At 37.7% G+C, this 21,864-nt stretch overlaps 2 pseudogenes; one reads left to right on the forward strand and one right to left on the reverse strand.

Moving 5' to 3' along the window:
- Positions 1-1,034: 1,034 nt before the first annotated feature.
- LOC115419445 (chitinase-3-like protein 1) lies at positions 1,035-20,896 on the reverse strand (annotated as a pseudogene).
- LOC115419874 (cathepsin L1 pseudogene) lies at positions 9,559-10,574 on the forward strand (annotated as a pseudogene).
- Positions 20,897-21,864: the final 968 nt, after the last annotated feature.

The raw sequence follows: 21,864 nt of genomic DNA on the forward strand, positions 1-21,864 counted from the left end.
ATAAGAGACATTATACAGACTAAATGTCCACAATAATAGACATTATACAGACTAAATGTCCACAATAATAGACATTATACAGACTAATGTCCACAATAAGAGACATTATACAGACTAAATGTCCACAATAATAGACATATATAGACTAAATGTCCACAATAATAGACATTATACAGACTAAATGTCCACAATAATAGACATTATAGACTAAATGTCCACAATAATAGACATTATACAGACTAAATGTCCACAATAATAGACATTATGACTAAATGTCCACAATAATAGACATTATACAGACTAAATGTCCTCTAAACTTAACGTTTATTTGTAACATAGTATGGTGAACTGTTACATGATCAAAAACAAAGTAATTTTAGCAGAAAAACAGCCTGCGTTTTGAATGTCTAGGATTGCCAGAAATTTGTGACATTAAAATGGGGTCATGAGCCAAAAAAGGTTGGAAACCACTGCCATAGTACCACATGACCAGAAGAAAACCCAGTAACAACAACAACAACAACAACAACAACAACAACGGTGGATTACAGAGTGTGTTTGTGCTGCAGATGCTGCTAAGTGTATTAGCTCTACTACAACTGAACCTGGTGATGCTGTATCAACTCGACGACCAGCTAGACATGTAAACAGATACAGGTGTCAGATACTTCTAAATCTGCAGCTGTGTCTGTGTACAGCTCCACGTATAGGTGTGGCATATGTGTTATTATGTGTTTAACCCAGTTTTTCCGTTTCTGACGCTGATATTTCTTGTGTATGGACGCAAAACTTTTAGAATCTGCAAAAAAAAAAATAAAAATAAAAATACTATGAGTTTTGTCATCTGGACGTAGCCTGAGGTACAGCTAGTTGCAATCTGCCAGATAGCCACTAGAGTGTCAGTAAATGTCACACACTGAACCTTTCAGATGTTTTTTGCTGACATGGAGTTGACACAGTAAATATGTCCAGACCTGAATAACATTTACACTGACTGTATGTCATGAAAATAAATCTGCTGTGGGTATAAAGAATCATACGTTGGACAAAGACTGAACTCGTTGTTGGTAGATGTTACAGAAGTGAATCTGGACCTGGACATTTTCAGGTTCTGATGAGTCCTCTGACCCGCTGTCCTCGTCTCTGTTGGTTTGTCTGAAACCATAGTCTGTCCACAGCGCCATCACCTCAGACTCCGCCCACATCCCAGATGAGGACAATGAGGCAGGTGAGCAGTAACCATAGCGACGGCGTGATGAAGACCCCCCCGCTCTGGACCTTGTGGCACCGTGCGTAGGCCCTCCCGTCCGTGCACCCGTAGACCACCGCCTGGTCGTGCGAGGCCCGGTACCGCCCGTTGGGCCGGCCCCTGCAGAGGGCGCTGTGGGGTAAACCACGGTGATGTTCTGGAGGCAGCTGAGTTCCGGGTCCACTGTGGAGCCCAAGAACCCTGTGGACCGGGTCTCTGGGGGTTCTGTGGGTTCTGAGGTGGTTCTGGGTGACGCCGATGCTGCCGAACTGGTTTCCTCATTATTCCAGTCTACGAAACATAAAACTGCATGAGATGAATGTGATACGTCCACCGTGAAACGATCAACAGCTGATGCAAAATAAAGAAAATAAAGACGAAAGAACAAAATGAACAGTTTGTTGTTGTTTTTTTTTTTCTTAGAATTTCATCTGGTTAATCTTTTACGTGAGTTTTGCATCATAATCATCTATTTAAATTTTTTTTTTTTATATCAGTTTCATCTTGTTGCATCCTTTATAACATTTGGTCTTGCTTTTTCACATTTCCTTTATGTTTTAAGTTGTTTTCATCTTATTGGTTTTTAGTCTTGTCTTCATCACAAAATATTTTTTTCACAACTTTCAAATTATTATTTGTGTCTTTCCTGAGTGATTTATCACCAACTATTATAATATTATCCTCTGTATTTACCATTTTTTCATGTTTTTTTCCTATATTTAATTCACCTATCATGTAGTCATGTTCATTAAATCTCAGAGTGAATTTTAAGGTTATTATTCAAAAACAGAGAAAACTGAAGAAAAAGAGACTTTTGTCAATAAAATCTCTCATTAACTGAACATAAACCCAGTGTGTTCCATCCACTGTCATTGATCCAACTCCATGGGTTTACTGGTGAATCAATGTTGTAGAAGATGACGGTGTTTCCATGATAACTACGGAGCCTGAAACTGGTCATATCTGATGACCATGAAAAGATGAAGAACTGTATTTGACACCAAAATATATCATTAAATGAACATAAAAACAAGTGTCTACAACTTTATTTTCATGTTGTTTTTCTTCATGTTTACTATTTTATTTATTGTCATACCATTTTGTTGCCTATATTTATATTTTATCTTCAATTTTGTTAAGTTTGTTGCCTATTTTGTCCTTGTTGCTTATTATTTTTTCATTTTTTATTCATTTGTTCATTTTATTGAATACATTGGCCACTCTGGTTTATTTTGTTGGATATTTAATTAATTTTCATTCATTTTCTTCAGTTTGTTTCTTGTTGGTTTCCATATCACTTATTATTCTGTTAATTTATTTTTCACGTTTGTTCATTTAATGATATTAAATTGTATTCCATTCATTTATTAATACTATATTTTCTTATTAATGTTGTTTTTTTTAATTTCCATTTAGGTAATTTTATGCTCATTTATTACTTTGTACATTTTTATTCATTTTGTGATTATATGTATTATTTAATATAAAAAGAAACAAGTATCTACAATCAAACTCCATGGGTTTTACTGGTGAATCAATGTAGAAGATACGGTGTTTCCAACGGTAACTATGGAGGCCTCTGAACGTCCAAATATCATCCAAAAATCATATCCATATCTATATATGACCATGAAAAGATGAAGAACTGTATTTGACACCCAATTACTTACATGTATTGATAGGATTAATGGATCAACAGGGATTAAACAGTTAACATGAATAGATTGGTTTTGGTTGATGGTGGATGTTTGGGTCTGTAAGGGTTAAAGTCTATAAGGTTGACACATCGTTGTAGACCAGTGTTTTACTGCAGGTCAAACTGTGGTGTTTACTGTGTTACAGATCTCCATTAACTTCCACCTTAGTGGTTGCTACTCTTCCTGGGGTCTGTTAGAATACAGATACAGTCACAAAATACATACATAAATAAAAACACGTTTACAATTCATTGTTATCATCAGCCAGCTGAACATTTCATCTCACACATAAACCTTCAAAACATTTAAACTTTTATTTCCACAGAAACCTGGACCGCAAGAGTCAAAAACAACCAGCATTCCTGTATGTGTAGTTCTTTACCTTGACTCAGCAGTGTTTTCAGCTGTGATACCAGGGGGTATGTCCCCTGTCCACAGAACTGTCCGGAGGAAGTCGTCCATGTCCAGCGTCCACACGGCGGCACCACTGAACCTCCTGCTCCTCAGGTATTCCACCTGACAAACAGAACACACGCCTCATTAGGGTGGTCCAAAACAATGTTTTTCAGATTCTCTTGATTCAAACCCCTGCGTTGGGTTCCATATCTGACCAAATTACTTCGGTCCAAATTTGATGCAAATTCATTAATATTCATAGGTGTCACAGACAGGTGCAGATGTCTCTGTATATACTCTACAGAACTGTGCAAATGAATAAACAGATTAGAAGAATTTGTCATTTTATTCTCCAATCAAACTGACACTCACATAAAAATGTTTCCTTAGAAAGTCCACAACCACTGTTGGTTTATTGAAATGACCAAAAATGTTCCTGTGTTCTTTGACAACTTGTTGCCAGTACTGTTTGTGATCTGCATTTGTTGTCGGCTACAGTTGAAGTCTGGAATAAGCTCCGCCCCTCTGTCAGTGACATCATTGACAGCTTTAGTGGAATGCCCAGTTTCTCCTCCTTCTGAAAGTCTGCATCATCAGCCCAGTCTACTGGAGGAACTGTTCAGAATGTTTGTGGCAGAATCCAAGGTTCAAACAAACGCATGGTGCTGGTGGAGACAAAGCCCTGATCTGCTTCCCTTCACAATCTGATGGATGAAGACATCCCACGCTTTAGAGGAACCAAAGAACCTGCATTTAACATCATGGTGTCCACCATCAGCTGCTTCTGCTCTGGTGTCACACTGGAGTCACAGAATGGACCACAACCAGTTCTACACTCCAGTACCACAGATGTGGGCGGAGTTACTTCATCCATATATTTACTCCAGTTCCACAGATGTGGGCGGAGTTACTTCATCCATATATTTACTCCAGTTCCACAGATGTGGGCGGAGTTACTTCATCCATATATTTACTCCAGTTCCACAGATGTGGGCGGAGTTACTTCATCCATATATTTACTCCAGTACCACAGATGTGGGCGGAGTTACTTCATCCATATATTTACTCCAGTTCCACAGATGTGGGCGGAGTTACTTCATCCATATATTTACTCCAGTTCCACAGATGTGGGCGGAGTTACTTCATCCATATATTTACTCCAGTCCACAGATGTGGGCGGAGTACTTCATCCATATATTTACTCCAGTTCCACAGATGTGGGCGGAGTTACTTCATCCATATATTTACTCCAGTCCCACAGATGTGGGCGGAGTGACTTCATCCATATATTTACTCCAGTCCCAGATGTGGGCGGAGTTACTTCATCCATATATTTACTCCAGTCCACAGATGTGGGCGGAGTTACTTCATCCATATATTTACTCCAGTCCACAGATGTGGGCGGAGTTACTTCATCCATATATTTACTCCAGTCCACAGATGTGGGCGGAGTTACTTCATCCATATATTTACTCCAGTCCCAGATGTGGGCGGAGTTACTTCATCCATATATTTACTCCAGTCCACAGATGTGGGCGGAGTTACTTCATCCATATATTTACTCCAGTTCCACAGATGTGGGCGGAGTTACTTCATCCATATATTTACTCCAGTCCACAGATGTGGGCGGAGTTACTTCATCCATATATTTACTCCAGTCCCAGATGTGGGCGGAGTTACTTCATCCATTATTTACTCCAGTCCACAGATGTGGGCGGAGTTACTTCATCCATATATTTACTCCAGTTCCACAGATGTGGGCGGAGTTACTTCATCCATATATTTACTCCAGTCCCACAGATGTGGGCGGAGTTACTTCATCCATATATTTACTCCAGTCTCACACAGATGTGGGCGGAGTTACTTCATCCATATATTTACTCCAGTCCACAGATGTGGGCGGAGTTACTTTATCCATATATTTACTCCAGTTCCACAGATGTGGCGGAGTTACTTCATCCATATTTACTCCAGTTCCACATGTGGTCCAAAGCTGTTCAGGCTGCTTTATGACAGCTGAATGTTCATCTGTGACACCTTTTGAAGGAATGTCAGATCATTTTCAGGAGCTTTCGCTGGTGATGGGGCTTCAAACCATGATCTGATGTACAGACTTTGTGCAGCCTCTAAAACATCTGCTCTTTCTTCCAAATTTTTTCCTAAATCATCATTTGAATGTATAAACCTAACGCAGGGTCCTAACTGAGGGTATCTGAAACTGTATTTTACCAGGACTGTTGGACCACCTGAACGCCTCGTGTCCTCATGCTAGACACAGCGACAGCGTGGCTTTCACCGTGGACTCGTGTACCGTACCTTGGCCTGGCAGCTCCTCTGGTTGTCGAAGCCCACCCACAGGTTTCCTTTGACGGCGTAGGGACGCTCTGACTGTCCCCCACTGGACGGATGTCCCTTTGAGGAAGGAACACGTCTGGAAACAGGACCAGAACCACAACATGACTAAATGATTAATCGATTAATCAGAGTTGAATTGATTAAAAAATTATTTGATTCCAATTTCCTGAATTAAAGCTTCGTTTCTTTTGTTCATTACTGCTAAACAATTGGTTCCACAGTTTGTGTTTCACACGGACACTTATTGTGATGCACATGACGCCAGGACCAACACAAACAACAAAAGAGACAAGAACAAAAAGGAACACTCTTCTAACTTCTGGTCTAAAATTGAAAATATATCATATCTAAAAGTAATGAAAAAATAACTATATCATCTCAAAATGTCATTACGTATTTTGAACATGACATTCGTAATGTAGAATTTGTTGTAAATTTGATCATTTTATTTGGTAAATTTCACATACACAAAAATAAATATACCAAAACACGCCCAAATTTAAAAAAAAATCTTCCTGATGGAATTTGAAAAATACATTAAATCTTTAGAATTTATCTTTAACAAAAAAAGCACTGGCACCTTTACAATTTATAAAGAATTCTTTAAAATAAACTGAACTCTCTGATGTATTTATATATTTATTTATTTTTTGTTAGATATATTGTTTTCTTTTTTATATACTATTATTTGTCTATTCTGCCTTGTGTCTTTAAATCTATGCCTTTTTTCTTAAATTTATTTGCTCAAATGCTTTTTCTTTTTGACATGTTTTGTATACCTGAATATTTTCAATAAAGTTGAGGGAAAAAAAAGAAAAAATAACTCTTAAAAAAAAAAAAGCCGAGAACAAAAAGGCAGAAAATGTCTACATGTTCACTTTTCTTCACTGGAACCATCACTTACTCCTTTAAACTTTTAAGCTTTCACACAAACATTACAAATGTTTGTCTTTATTTTTTCACTTCCATCTTCAGTTGTTATTAAGTTGGATACAAATGTGTTGAAGACTGTATTATTTACATTTTACAGGTTCATCTTGAATCCATTTCATTCTAAAATGACCTTCAGCTCCCTGAGGCTGAGAAGACTCTGTTAAATAACCCTTTGACTGTGGATGTGTTACCTCGTAGTAGGACCAGAGGCCGACCTGCTGGGTGTAGGGCCCCGGGGTGGCCGGCCCCTCGATGGGGGCCCCCAGACCGACGGCAGTGGAGCTGGACAAGGTGAAGGAGCGGGCGTAGAGGGGCAAACCCACCAGCAGCTTCCCTGACGGAGCTCCTCCATCCATCCACTGCTGCATCGCCAGGTCCTGCAGTCAGACGGAGGGGAAACGTTAGGACGACGATATGAACTAATGATGGGAAAATAATACAGAGACTCTGGAGCTTTAATCAAAACACTGGTGTCATGTGACTGATGACATCCAAAGCATCAGACATCAGAATCAGAACCAGCTTTACTGGCCAAGTTTGGAAAACAAACAAAGAATTTGACTGAAAATATAGAATCAAAATAACATAAAATATAAATATAGAAAAAGAAATAAATATAAAAAATGCAGAATAAACAAAATATAGAAATATAGAATAAACAAAATATTTGAAAACAGAAAAAAAGCTTTGAAAAACTGCACAAATAGTGTGACACTAAACAGAACAGTATACAAAAAATAGTGCATATAGTGTAAATTAGAGCTTCAACTAATGATTATTTTTGTAATTGATTAATCTATTGATTATTTTCTTCAATTTGATTAAACAAATATTTGAATAGGTGGGGAAAAAAAACTGAAACAAACATGTCTGAAAATGACAAACAACCTGTCCTTTCTTCCAGAACCAGCTGAAACAACAACTACAAAAAGTATAAAAGTAAAGATATACAAAAAAATCTGTGAAGAAATAACAGCAATAACAACAGTATAAAAGTATATTAAATTATCTATAGATATAAGCAACAACAAACAAGTCAAATGACATCTACAGACAGTATGTGCACTGTCAGCTGAAATCATCCACATTTATAATCAGTATTTTTAATCAGGTGGCTGGTGATGAAAGCATGTCCAGTCCAGGTTTTCAGTCTCATCAGCCACAGGAGCACTGACCTGATTCACTCATTCACTTATTGACAGTTAACAGACAAACCAGAGCTGTTTGATCAAAGGGATCAATCAGACCAGGAGGAAACAAAGACATGATGGACCTAATTATGCAAATATCCATGCTGTCATAAGTCAAAGCTTTTGTCATAAAACCTGCAAAAACCAAACTCATTAAAAAAAAACTGGGTTAAAACTATTTTTTCACTTACAAAACAAATTAAACTGGAATGTCCTTGAAGGTTCTTGATGTGATCACCTCAGATTTCATCAAAACCACAGATAGACACTGTTTTGAACCCACAGAAAATCACATGATGACCTCATGATGACTTCAGACCAGGAGGCGGGGCTTCACTGACTGTAAACAATGAATGGACCAATCAGAGCACGTGTGTGGATGTCATTCACCTCCCACTCAGGTCTTTATAAACCGAAAATCTGGAGTGAATTCTTTTCCGATTTTTCATCGTGGACAGTGAAGGTTTCACAGTAAGTATCACCTTTGTTCTTTTAATTGTGATTTTTAATTTTTATTTCCTTATTACGTAGACCACAGGTGTCAAACATGCGGCCCAGGGGCCAAATCTGGCCCTCCAAAGGGTCCAGTCCGGCCCCTGGGATGAATTTGTGAAATGCAAAAATGACACTGAAGATCTGAATCCTTTTAGTTCAGGTTCCACATGCAGACCAGTTTACTCTGCAGTGGGTCAGACCAGTCAGATACTGTCAGAAGAACAGAAATACTCACAACTCCAAATGTTTCTCTTTGTAAATGTAAACATTTTCATGTCATTTTATTCTATTTACACTAAAACAAACTATCATTTCAGAAAAACACGAATAACCTGAACAAATAGGAACATTTTCAAATGTCTGAAGTATAATTTTAACAATATTCTGTCTGTCACTAAATGTTTTGTGTATTTGTAGATCCACTGTATGTTGTAGTTTACATGTGTGATAAACTGAGACACAATATTGTTAAAATTGCACTAATTTTCTTAAGAAATTTCAGTTTTTTCATGTTTTCACATTGTTTTAAAGGATAGTTAGTAGATGTAAACATTTTCATCAAATAATTTTACTTTTTTCGCTCTAAAACATAGAAGAAAGTTTGGAGTTGACATTATTTATATATTAATATGTTATTATTTTACTGGTCCACCCACTGCAGATCCAATTTAGCTGAATGTGGCCCCTGAAAGAAAAGGAGTTTGACGCTGCTGACGTAGACGATATCCATCTGATTCACCACATTTTTCTATTTTATTGGTTTTTCGAGTTAAAATTTTTGATGTATTCATATCTGCACATGATAAATTCAGTCAAAATCATCAACACAATGGGACCATACATTGGTAATCCACAAAAAATTCTTGTCTTATTGCGATTCTTTATTTTTTGCCCATCTTCATTGCTTTTTTTTTTCTCTCTATGTGTCTCTATGAATGATCACAGTCCATTTTCATTAGATTTAGTGGATTTCACTCTGGTTGATAGTTCCACATTTAACACCAGATATTTACAAGAGTCTCCGTTGTACATGATCCTGAAGTGTTTCTTGGATGTTTAGTACAAATTAAATCTCAGTCCACTGAAAAATAATGGACTGTTGAGTCTCAGACCAGGTGAAAGTTACTGAACTCCATAGAAAGTATCTGGAGTCCATCTGGACCTGCAGGAGGTTGGAAGGTTCTGGAAACTGAACCATGAACCATGTCTTCTCACACACGTCGTCCTGTTCTTTTCCAGTTTCGACGCCATGACGCTGCCTCTCATTGTCCTGTTGGTCAGTCTGTCCACCGTCCTCTCCGCTCCTAGTCTGGACCCTAAACTGGACAAACACTGGGACCTGTGGAAGACCTGGAACTCCAAACTGTACCATGAGGCCGAGGACGGATGGAGGAGAGATCTGGGAGAAGAACCTGAGGAAGATTGAGCTGCACAACCTGGAACAGTCCATGGGCAAACACTCCTACCGCCTGGGCATGAACCGCTACGGCGACCTGAGTCTCCAGGAGTTCCGGCAGGTCATGAGGGGCTACAGGACCGAGGCTCGGAGGAAGACGACAGGGTCTATGTTCATGGAGCCCAACTTCCTGAACACCCCGAAGGCTGTGGACTGGAGGCAGAAGGGCTACGTCACCCCCGTCAAGGACCAGGGCAATTGTGGTTCCTGCTGGGCCTTCAGCGCCACCGGAGCTCTGGAGGGCCAACGTTTCAGGAAGACCGGTAAACTAGTGTCCCTGAGTGAACAGAACCTGATCGACTGCTCCAGACCTGAAGGCAACCAGGCTGCCGCGGCGGAATGATTGGCGCGGCCCTGCAGTACGTCGTAGACAACCAGGGTCTGGACTCCGAGGACTCCTACCCATACCAGGGAACAGACGACCACCCGTGCCGCTACGACACAAAGAACAACGCCGCCAATGAAACCAGTTTCATCTACATCCCCAGCGGTGATGAGGTGGCTCTGATGAAGGCTGTGGCCCCGTGGGACCGGTTTCTGTCGCCATCGACACCCGCCAGGACACCTTCCAGTTCTACGAGTCAGGAATCTACTACGAGAAGAACTGCAGTTCTGATGAGCTGGACCACGCCGTCCTGGTGGTGGGTTACGGGTACGAGGGCGAACATGAGGACGGCAGGAAGTATTGGATCGTCAAGAACAGCTGGAGCGTCCACTGGGGGCAGAGTGGGTACATCTACATGGCCAAAGACATGGACAACAACTGTGGAATCGCCACGGAGGCCATTTATCCTCTGGTCTGAGCTCGTTCTACTGCTCTGTTAGCGTTCATTCAGAGACGTGTCGGCAGGAGGATCTACGACGTTTTCTAGACAAAGTTTCAGAGAAATGGGCCCAGTTTGGTTTTCTGTCTGCCACCTTCTGTTACAGGTTTTAATTTGGTATTTTATCTATAAATACTAGATGGTGGAGGGTGGTCTTATGTCACTGTGTATTATTGTTTTTCTGTGATCAATTAAAAACTTGTGAAACAGAACCAAGCTTCTTCTCTTGTAGGATTTAGAGCAGAGTTACTGTAGTGCTACTACAAGCAACTGATGATAATTTTAATTATTTTTCATGCAAATTCCCTGAGTTAATTATAGGCTTTGCATTTTCAGCACCCTCTAGAGGTCATATGACTTATTTCTTCGAGTAGGGGTGTCACACACAGTCCAGTTTGATTTGAAGTGGGCCACACCAGTAAAATAAATAGAATAATAAATAAGTTATGACAACTCCAAATTTTTCTCTGTTTTAGAACAACGAAGGAAAATTACAGTTTGATGTTTACAACAAATGTTTACATTTACATATTATCCTTAAAGAAAAGATCTACAAAGGCAATAAACACTTAGTAATGGGCAAACTGAACTGAAAAATTAAGGCATTTAAGTTTATGACCAACACAACTTATCATAACACATTTGATTATCAGTGTCTTCTGTGTAATTTTTGCACTTTGCAAATTCATCCTGTGGGCCAGACTGAACGCTCTGGTGGGCTGGTTTTGGACCAGGGGCAGTATGTTTGACCCCCCTGTCTTAGAGCATAAAACATAAAAAACAAGTGCATGGTTTAGTGATGAGATGGGTTTACACACTGACAGGATGGATGGACTGTTCATCTGCGTTAGCATGATCATGAGTTAAAGGTGGGGGATGCGATCCTGGAAAAACGGTTCCAGCAGCTACATTTGGAAAAGACCCAATTCAAAAGTCCAAACCCCTTCCTTCAGACTTCCCCCTGAAGCCACGCCTCCAGAGTACTGGAACCCCGCCCCAGTCCTCAGATCCATGTGTAATTCATTCATTTTTCTCCAGCACCCCCCACTCTTACGATGTACATTGACAAAGACGAAAACGAAGGGAATTTGATCCATAATTTTTATCCGTTTTAGTTAGTTTAATAAACACCAATACAGTTTCAGTTAGTTATGTTTTTTCTTTTAATTATAGTTTTTATTTATTTCAGTTAACAAAAATGTTTTTACAATTCTAGTTTTGGTCATTTTGTTAGTTTTCGTTAACGATAACAACCTTGTTCCACAGGTGACTAACATTTTGTATTTTTGTGTTAGAGCATTTAATTAATTGGTTGTAATCGGGGTTTGAAGGAGATTTTAAGCAATGGAGTGAAGTGCTCCAGGAAAACATCTCCTACCCTACCTTTAAAAGGCTATAAAATTCTTAAGGTAGGACTGTGATGTTCTCACCACGCTGGCGTTGTTGTCGCTGTGCAGTGGGCTGTGGTGGGCGGTCACTTGCTCTTGGCCGTCATGGAGGTCAAATGTTTTAACGCTGATGAAGTCCAAGTACCTGAACACATCAAGACACGAGGGTTTAAGTAAAACATGCCTGTTTTATTGTGAAAGTACCTGAATATGAGTCTTACTTTGAAATCTCTGCGACTTCATATGATGCGTCGATGACATCGGTCTGCGCCGACACAGCGGCAGAAAGAATGAGTCTGCTGTTTCTGCTGCCTCCACTCTCAGCTTCATAGGCCTCCAGAAGCTCCTGGACATCAGGTAGAATTCAGTCCCAGCTGAAAATGGATTCATCTGAAGCGTCTGATTTAACCCTTTCATGCATGAATGATGAGAACTGCAGTGTTTTTATTCCTCTTTAGGTATGAAAAAAAAAGCAACTGAATGTTGTTTTTTTCAAAGGAATTTGTCATGTTTCAAAGATGTTCACTCAACTGGACACTGTGAGTTTAACCACTGAAGCAAAGAATAATATCAGAAAATGATCAACTGTGTGAAAACTATGAAATACACTTTTTGTTAAAACTGTTAATCTAATGTTTTGTCACATTTTGATATATTCCAAAAAATAGTTGTTATTCACCCAAAAATTTTGTTCAGAAAACTGATAATTAAACTCTAAAAACACTTATCAGTTGATTTCAACTAAAACATGTTACGACAGATCAGGTTTATGAAGAACAGCAAAGTTACAGTACAGGTATGAATACGGCTGAATTACAGTCAGTGATGTATGGTGTCCAGGTTAGTGGACATGTGATGAATTTCTTCCAAATTTCTCCCAATACAAAAGAATGTCTGGAATTTTAACAATAATATCAATCCTTAGATGTTAGTTTATGCTAGCATATGTTTTTCTACCTCAGGGATGTCCTGCTATAGAACGGTTTACAAGTCGTCCTAGTTATGAGTATTAAAAAAAAAGCACTTCCCATGACTGGCCAATAGGAGGCAGTGTATGGATGATGCACCAGCCTCCGCTGTGTTGGCTAATGTGCAACGAAAACAACCAAACCCATGAATATACAAGGGAACAGCTGTAGATGAGCTGTCCACTGGAGTGACCACTGGGCATGAAAGGGTTAATAAACATCTGTTTAACATCAGTAAAATAAAGTTGGAGATCCATCGTGTTTGAAGAACTTTAAGAAACTGAACCCAACAGAACGCTGAGTACATGTGGACTGGGGCCACGCTAGCAGGTGTGGGCGCTGTGAAAGCTAAAGCTTGTTGGCCCTTCCTAGAATTCAGTATCTAATCTATTTTCACAACTTCTAACCTGGATCCACTGGACCCCCTCCACTGCTCTGTGGACCCCCCAGAAATGCTGGGCCCCATGAATTTGTCACCTTTACCCCCACTGTACGGCGCCCCAGCATGCACATAAAGTATGTTTTAATTCCAGTTAGAGGTGATCAGTAGCACCTTACAGCAGAGTGAACCTCTGCCTGTCCTCTGGGGGGCGGGTCCACCAGGTCCAGGGTAGTCCAGATCCAGACCGTCGAAGCCGTGAGCCCACAGGAACTTAATGGTCGACTGGATGAATGTGTGACGACGGGCAGAAGTCGACAACATGACGGAGAACCTGAAGGAGACATTTGGAGATGTATGTGACAATAATAAGTCTATATATTTGTTTTTTCATGTCCTTTAACTTCACCGTTGCACTTGTCTATCGTCTCCCCAACCTCTGCTGTTTGTTCACTGATACACTCTGCATTTATAGTTATATTGTTAAGTGTTTATAGGTTATTGTTATAGTTTTCTTTTTTTTTTTCCTACTGTGTTCACTTTGCACCGTGGGGCCTTAGAGTCTCATCATCTCCGTTTTCTGTATGTGATGCAAAAACTGACACTAAAGCTGACTTTGACTTTGATATTACTCAACAATAATCAATATATTAACCTGGAATAACACAATGATGTCAAATGTATTACCCAATAACAAATTATCCAGTAACAATCCTGTATATTACCCACCATTAATACAATATATTACATGTTAATAACCCAGTAACTACCCAATAATAAAACATATTATCCAAAACTAAATTAACATACTACCAATAATATAATATATTACCCAGTGATACTAAATCTATTACCCAATGGCATATTAACTACAAAATAATCCATCATAATGAACAAATACTAACTCAATATATTATTATTATTATTATTATTTATTATTATATATTATTATATATATCTTACTGAAAATTTCCCCAAAATATTACTAAATAATCACACAGTACATTATCCAAATATTCACAACATATTACCCAGAAACAACTAAATATATTACACAATAATATCCAAATAAGAACCTATGATAACACAAAATGTTACTCAGCCAGAGTAAAACTATTATCTAATATTAAATTATCCAATAATAATAATAATCTCACACATTACACAATAACTCAACATATTATCAAATAAGACCTGAATACATTAACCTGTAATAACACAATATATTACAGACTGATGCCAAATTTATTACGCAATGAATGAATGAATGAATGAATGAATGAATGAATTTATTTTGAACGAACATCTCTAAAACTGAGAAAAATAAAAATAAGCATCATCAAATCATAATGTGAACAAATTTGAAAAAGCTGTGGGCAGAAGTATGCACTTTTTTTTTTTTTTAATTTCCACCCCTTTCTACTCACCATGTTTTATATATCTATCAATTTACTACATAATTATCCATATCAATATATACACTACATAAAAGTCCATCTCAATACACAAATATAATACATCCATACAAATATATAAAACATATATATACTACATATATCTGTATCAACTTATAATATCCCATATGTTTAGCAGTTCTTATCCCTGATCTTCCATATACCTATTTAGAAATATTTTTGTACCTCATTTTAAATAATTTATGTTTGTGCTGTGCTTTATCTCTTGCTCCAGACTGTTCCACAAAGTCGCCCCACACCCAACAACAAAGTATCCAATAATAATCCTGTATACCACCCACCATTAATACAATATATTACATGTTTATAACCCAGTAACTACCCAATAATAAACATATTATCCAATACTAAAAAAACATATTATAAATAATATTAACCTGTAATAATACAATATATTACATGTTAATAAACCCAGAAATGACCCCAAAATAACCCTCTATATTATGCAGTAATTCTCATCACATATTACTCATCCCATCACCGTATTACTCAATAATAAGGACATAATACTTGACCCAATAATCACCCAGTATCAGTATTTATGGAAGACAGAGTTTTTCTAATACAGAACATGAGTCATGTAAAGTGAATGAGTGACTTCCCATAATGCCTTTCACCTTCAGTTGAACTAAATCTCATGGATGAACTTCCAGAAACAGAACCGTCTCATGTTCACGTTAACATTTGCTTCATTGTTGTAAATGTTCTTTAGTCTGATTTATGTTGGACTCTGTTTTGATGGCGTCCTGTTCAGTGAAACTGAGCTGATAAACGTCTTTTCTATCGATTCTGGCTTTGAACAGATGAACATCGTGAACTGGTTTTGCTGGTTTTCTGACTGATGCTATAGAAAACCAAAGGTCAGACATGAATGGAGTCTTGTTCAGTTTTCAGACAGATTATCTCACTGCTTTGTGTTTCATTTGTCGTCCGTGTTCAGTCGTTTTACAAACAGTATGGTGTTAAAAAGAACATTCATTGTGATGTTGAATGGGATGCACGACAAAACCCAAGGAGAATTATGATGGTACATCTTATTATAGTATGAGTTTTACATCGTTTTCATTAGAGATCAGCAGCTGAGATTATTACAGAACAACTTTATATCATGCAGCATTTAAGTCAATTCAGGCCTGATTTTGCAATATTTATGCAAATTCACCTCTGTCCTGTTATTGTTTCCAAATGCAGAGGTCTTCTAATCACTTATTCTAATCATTTTCTGACATTATCTGTATTGAATTCGTGTTATTTATGGATATTTGCATTATTTGTATCTTTTATCTATAAAAAACTAACAAGAAAAAAGCATCATCAGAAATTCCTCAGAATTCATTTTTTCCGTTTATAACAAATTATCTTAATCAATCATTAATTCCTGTTTCTGTGCCTAATTAGCAAAATATATGTAAAAGTCAAAACTTTAATCTTCTACAATCCCAGTAATTGTAATTATTAAAACGTCCCCCCCCCCCCCTTTGGGTTTTTTAGTTTTTACTGTCACACAAAACTGAAAATGTTCTGTTGATTCCATTAATTTTACTCATATTTTTCAAAAAAGAAATAAACCAAAAAATGTTGAAATTAGAGACGGTTGATGGTTGTTTATATATATATATATATATATATATATATATATATATATATATATATATATATATATATATATATATATATATATATGTATATGTCTTGTATAAATAATTTAAAACCCAAATAATCTGACTTCTTCAAGTTTCAGGTCAAAAATCTACATTTTTAATTGAAATACATAAATATTTGAGAGCTGTGGATGTTTTTTTACTGTTGTAATATTGATCTAAGACAATTACTGTTCATACTGGTATTAAAATGTGTTTCCAGTGGATCCAGACCAGTGATCCCAGTCCAGTGGATCCAGACCAGTGATCCCAGTCCAGTGGATCCAGACCAGTGATCCCAGTCCAGTGGATCCAGACCAGTGATCCCAGTCCAGTATCAGGTTTCCACTGGGTTCACATGACAGAAGCACATTATGTAACACAGAACAGGTTTGTCTGCTGTCACTGTCAGATAGTACCAGCAGAGGGCGGCATTTTAATAGAACAGAACAGAACAGAACAGAACAGAACAGAACAGAATAGAGAATAGAATAGAATAGAATAGAATAGAATGTTCTGGAGTGCTACTCCAGTCAGTGCAAACAATATGAATAAAAGACAAATACGTCAGAAAATAAGAATAGAGCAAGTATAAAATTACAAAACAAACAAACAAACAAACCTAATAGCAAAGTAAACTAGAAATAGAACAGAAAATTTAACAAAACATGAAATAAGAATAGAACTAAAAATAGGATAAAATAAAAATAGACAAAATGAATATTAACAATAGTAATAGTATTTTTATCTATGAAGGTCTCTAGATTAGATTAGATTAGATTAGATTAGATTAGATTAGACAGAACTTTATGATCTCTTGGGCAGAGCCCTCAGGAAATTGAGGTCTATAAAAATACTGCATTTCTGTTTGTATAAATAGTAAATGTATAAATATCGTTGTTAGAAGAACAGAAGATTTTTGCACGACTTATCGCACATTTGTCGCAAGAACAGGAAGTGAACTCACGGCTGGCCGGCGTCGCTCTGCTCTCGCACCGACAGCAGCGTCTTCAGTTTGGGGTTTCTGTCGAGGACATGGAGGAAGACCACGGTTAAAGGGTCAAAGGTGACGGCGCGGAGCGTGGATGGGCGGAGCCTCACCTCAGTTTGAGGCTGTTGAAGGATCGGTAGAAGCTCTTCTCGTTCCACTCGTACTTGGCGATCTGGTTGGCGTGGTTGATGATGGCGAAGGCGTAGACCAGGTGGGTGCACAGGAAGGGGTCCACGTTGTCGGGCAGGAACTTCCCGACCCCGGTCCGATATTTGGACCAGCTGGTGAAGTAACACACCAGTTTGGTGGTGGTCGCTGAAGGACAGACCAGAAAAACAGGACGGATTACTGACCAGATCACTGACCAGATCACTGACCAGATTACTGACCAGATCACTGACCAGATCACTGACCAGATTACTGAGCAGATTACTGAGCAGATCACTGACCAGATCACTGACCAGATTACTGACCAGATCACTGACCAGATTACTGAGCAGATTACTGAGCAGATCACTGACCAGATTACTGACCAGATCACTGACCAGATCACTGACCAGATTACTGACCTTAACCCATGAAGACCCTCAACTGTTTTTGTCTCAATTTCTACAGGATTTTTTAAAATCTTCCTCAAGTTATTTATCACCATTTAGTACAATATTCTCCTCTACATTTGACATTTTTTCATGTAAATCATATATTTTCCAATTTTTAATTCGCTGATCATGTAGCTGTTTGTTCAAGGTCAGATTAAATTCAAAGGTTATTATATCAAACCAGAAAAAAACAGAAGAAATACTGACTTTTTTCTCCAAACACTATCATTTATCAAACCCATGGGTTTATTATTTTGTTGTTATTATTATTATTATTATTATTATTATTATTATTATCATTATTATTATTATTAGTGATTTAATTCAGTTTGTGGTTTATTTAGTTCTTGTTGCTTATTATTTTTGTTATTTTTTATTAATTTTTTTGATCACTTTGGCTTTTTTGTTCATGTTCTTGCTTATTGGATTCTTTTTATTATTTTCAGTAATTTTTTGCTTATTTTTTCATTTTATTATTATTTTGTAAATTTTGTATTAATTTTTGTTCATCTTATTTATTTAATTAAAAAAAAAAAACAGTGTCTCCATCCATTACATCCATTGGTAAATGTTTAGGTTTTTAAGGGTTAATGTGTATTTAACTTCACACAACAGACAACACCTTTTTGCTTTAATTTTGTTGGAAAAACAAATTAATTTCTTTGACTTTTTAAAAAATCTTATTTAACATTAAATGCAGATAAAAACTAAAATAGACTGAACATGTGTGAACATAAACCCACCCTCGTCCTGTTCACAGTAACAGGACACGACCACGGTCAAGATGGAAAAAATAACCCAAGATAAAGTCCCAGACAATGACTGTTCATGTTTCTACAGACCAGGGGCCAGGTCTGATCCATTTGTGAACTTTTGTTCTTCAGAAAGAACCTGATGTTCTCCAGATGAAGAACATCCATCTGAGCTTTAACCCTCAAAGACCTCATCATTTTACACTGAAAAATGCAAAATAGATAATAAATGATGAAAACTCACCAAGAAAAGGTTAAATATGGAGAAAAAAAAAATCATTTGGAAGTCAAAACAAAAACAGTTGTAGGTCTTTAAGGGTTAAATAGGACCCTTCCTTCAACATTAATTAGTTAATTAGTTAGTTACTGAAAATAATCCAAGTTCCCAGATTGAATAAAACAGATATCAGGTCCAACGTGGACGCTGACAGTTTCAGAAAAACCCACATTTATTTCTACTCAACTGCACATGAAACACAGAGGATTATCATCAACTAAAGCAATGCATGGATTTGTTTAAGCAATAATTTGTTAATTATCAGTAAACTTTATTTACTACAAAAAGCAACAAATTTAAGGTAAAAATTCACAATGATTGACTTAGATTTTCTTAGTTTTTCATTAAAATCCAGAAGGTGTTTCATCGTTAGACTGTTTTTTCTACAGAAGCTGGAACAAATATACAAATGAATGAATGAACTTTGTAGATAAAACATCCACAGTCTGTTTTATTCAGTACAGTTTGGATGTATTCATATTTATAACAGCTGTGTTTTGCTTGTGATTTTGCTGCAGGTACCAACAAGAATAGGACACATCTGCACAAATGATGAAGTCTGTTTTTTGAAACAGATTGAACTTCACGCATCCTCCTCATAAAACCAGAAAAACTAACATTAAAACTAAAGAACACAAAAACCAAAACATCAGCATAAAACTGAGTAAAAGTATGAGACAGTCAGAGTATTCTTACCAATCTGGATGAAGAGTTGCAGAGCCACTGGAAAGAGATCAGATTAGATTAGATTAGATTAGATTAGATTAGATTAGATTAGATTGGATTACATTACATTACATTACATTAGATAGAACTTTATTGATCCCTCTGGAAATCAAGGTTCCAGTTGCAGCACAACAACAATTATATACATATATAGCTAAATAATAATAATTAAGTTTTTGAGTTATCATATAATAATATGCACTATAAATATGTACATAGTTTAATAATCACAGGATCACCATAATTATAATGAAGTGATAATAGTGATAGTAGTCATAACAACAATTATAAGTAATAAGTAATATAAGTAATAGTAGTAGTAGTAGAAAAGAAAATAGTAATAACAATAACTATAAAAACAGCAGTGAAAAAACAGAAAGCACAAAATAATAATATAGTAATAATAATAAACAGTAATAGTAGTTGAAACAATGATATATAATAAATTATAAAAGTATGAAAGTAATACTACTACTACTACTACTACTACTACTAATAGAACAAAACAGTTATAACTAGAAGCACTTGGAGAGCGCAGACCTCCGCCAAGGCTGATCAGTGGCCCCCCCCGTGGGCCCCCCCACGCCAAGGAAGTTCTGTTTTTGCCAGGGTTTGTCTGTTTGTCTGTCCGTTAGTGTGCAACATAACGCAAAAAGTTATGGACAGATTTGGATGAAATTTTCAGGGTTTGTTGGAAATGGGCCCCCCCCTGTGGGCCCCCCCCCCCCGATCACCACCAAAATTTAATCATTTCTTCCTTATCCCATTTCCAACAAACCCCGAAAATTTCATCCAAATCTGTCCATAACTTTTGGAGTTATGTTGCACACTAACGGACAGACAGACAGACAGACAAACCCTGGCAAAAACAGAACCTCCTTGGCGGAGGTAATAATAATCTCCATGAGCATCCTCATCAATAAGAAAACTAAATGAACAACAACAAATACACTTTGCAGACTGGATAAAGTAAACAACACTGCACAACATGAAGTACACAGTACTTATTAAAACCTAATATTCAGTGAATGTAATCCAGTCCCAGGCAGACTGAAAGCAGCAGAAGACCCGTTCTCACCCATGACACTTGCTATTCCTGCGTTCATCTCGGCTGTTTGTCGTCACATTGTGTCGCTCCTCACACTGAACAACACAGTGTGTATCACACAGAAATATGACCATGTTCAGGTGGAAACGTCAGTGCTGTGGCTCCGGTTACAGTCACATGGTCCACATTCACAGGATAAACGCCGTCCATTAACACAGAGGACGGGACTCTTTTAACCACAGGTTTATTTACACACAGCGTCGACGCCTGACGTCAGGATCAAAGACTTACAGTAGTGTGGATGGTTATTACATTTCATAAAAGAGAAGGATATTTATGATCCAGCCTGGGAAATGAAGACAACAGGACTGGGAGGGGCTCATGTTCAACAGGTGGGTTTTACATCAACGTTGTTTCATCATGACCGTGTCTGGACTTGAGGGCGGAGCTAAACAACATGGACGTGGAGACGAGGACTCATGTTGGATGACATCATCAGGTGTGTTTGACGGCTCAGGTAACTCACCTGGTCCAGTTCGTCACATATGGACTCAGGCCTCGTCCCAGAGGTCAAAGGTCGACGCTGTGATTCTGGTCCAACATCTGGATCTGGGATGAAAACCACAAAACAAAAGTGTAAGAATCTGAACCATGGAGTTTTTGTTTGTTCGTCTGTCTGTGTGCAAAAGAAGTCAAAAAGTTATGGAAGGATTTGGATGAAGTTCTCAGTAAATGTGAATACTGGCACAAGGAACAAATGAGTACATTTTGGTGGTGATCGGGGGGGACTGATCTGCCTTGGCGGAGGTCTGCTCTTCTAGTCAGTAAGGCTTTTATTTTGAAAATTCCAAAAGTTAGCATTTCTTTCACAAAGCTTTCACCCACTGCGGTCGTACTGACACGTTGTTTCATAGAACGTCAGGAGGCTTACTGACCAGCGCCACAACACACACATGACACTCAGATTCTCTGAGGTTCTCCCTCAGGTTCCTCTTTTCCCACTGGGTTTGGGAGGTTTACCCTGCA

This window comes from Sphaeramia orbicularis, chromosome 5, assembly GCF_902148855.1.
Source record: "Sphaeramia orbicularis chromosome 5, fSphaOr1.1, whole genome shotgun sequence".
NCBI classification, from domain to species: domain Eukaryota; kingdom Metazoa; phylum Chordata; class Actinopteri; order Kurtiformes; family Apogonidae; genus Sphaeramia; species Sphaeramia orbicularis.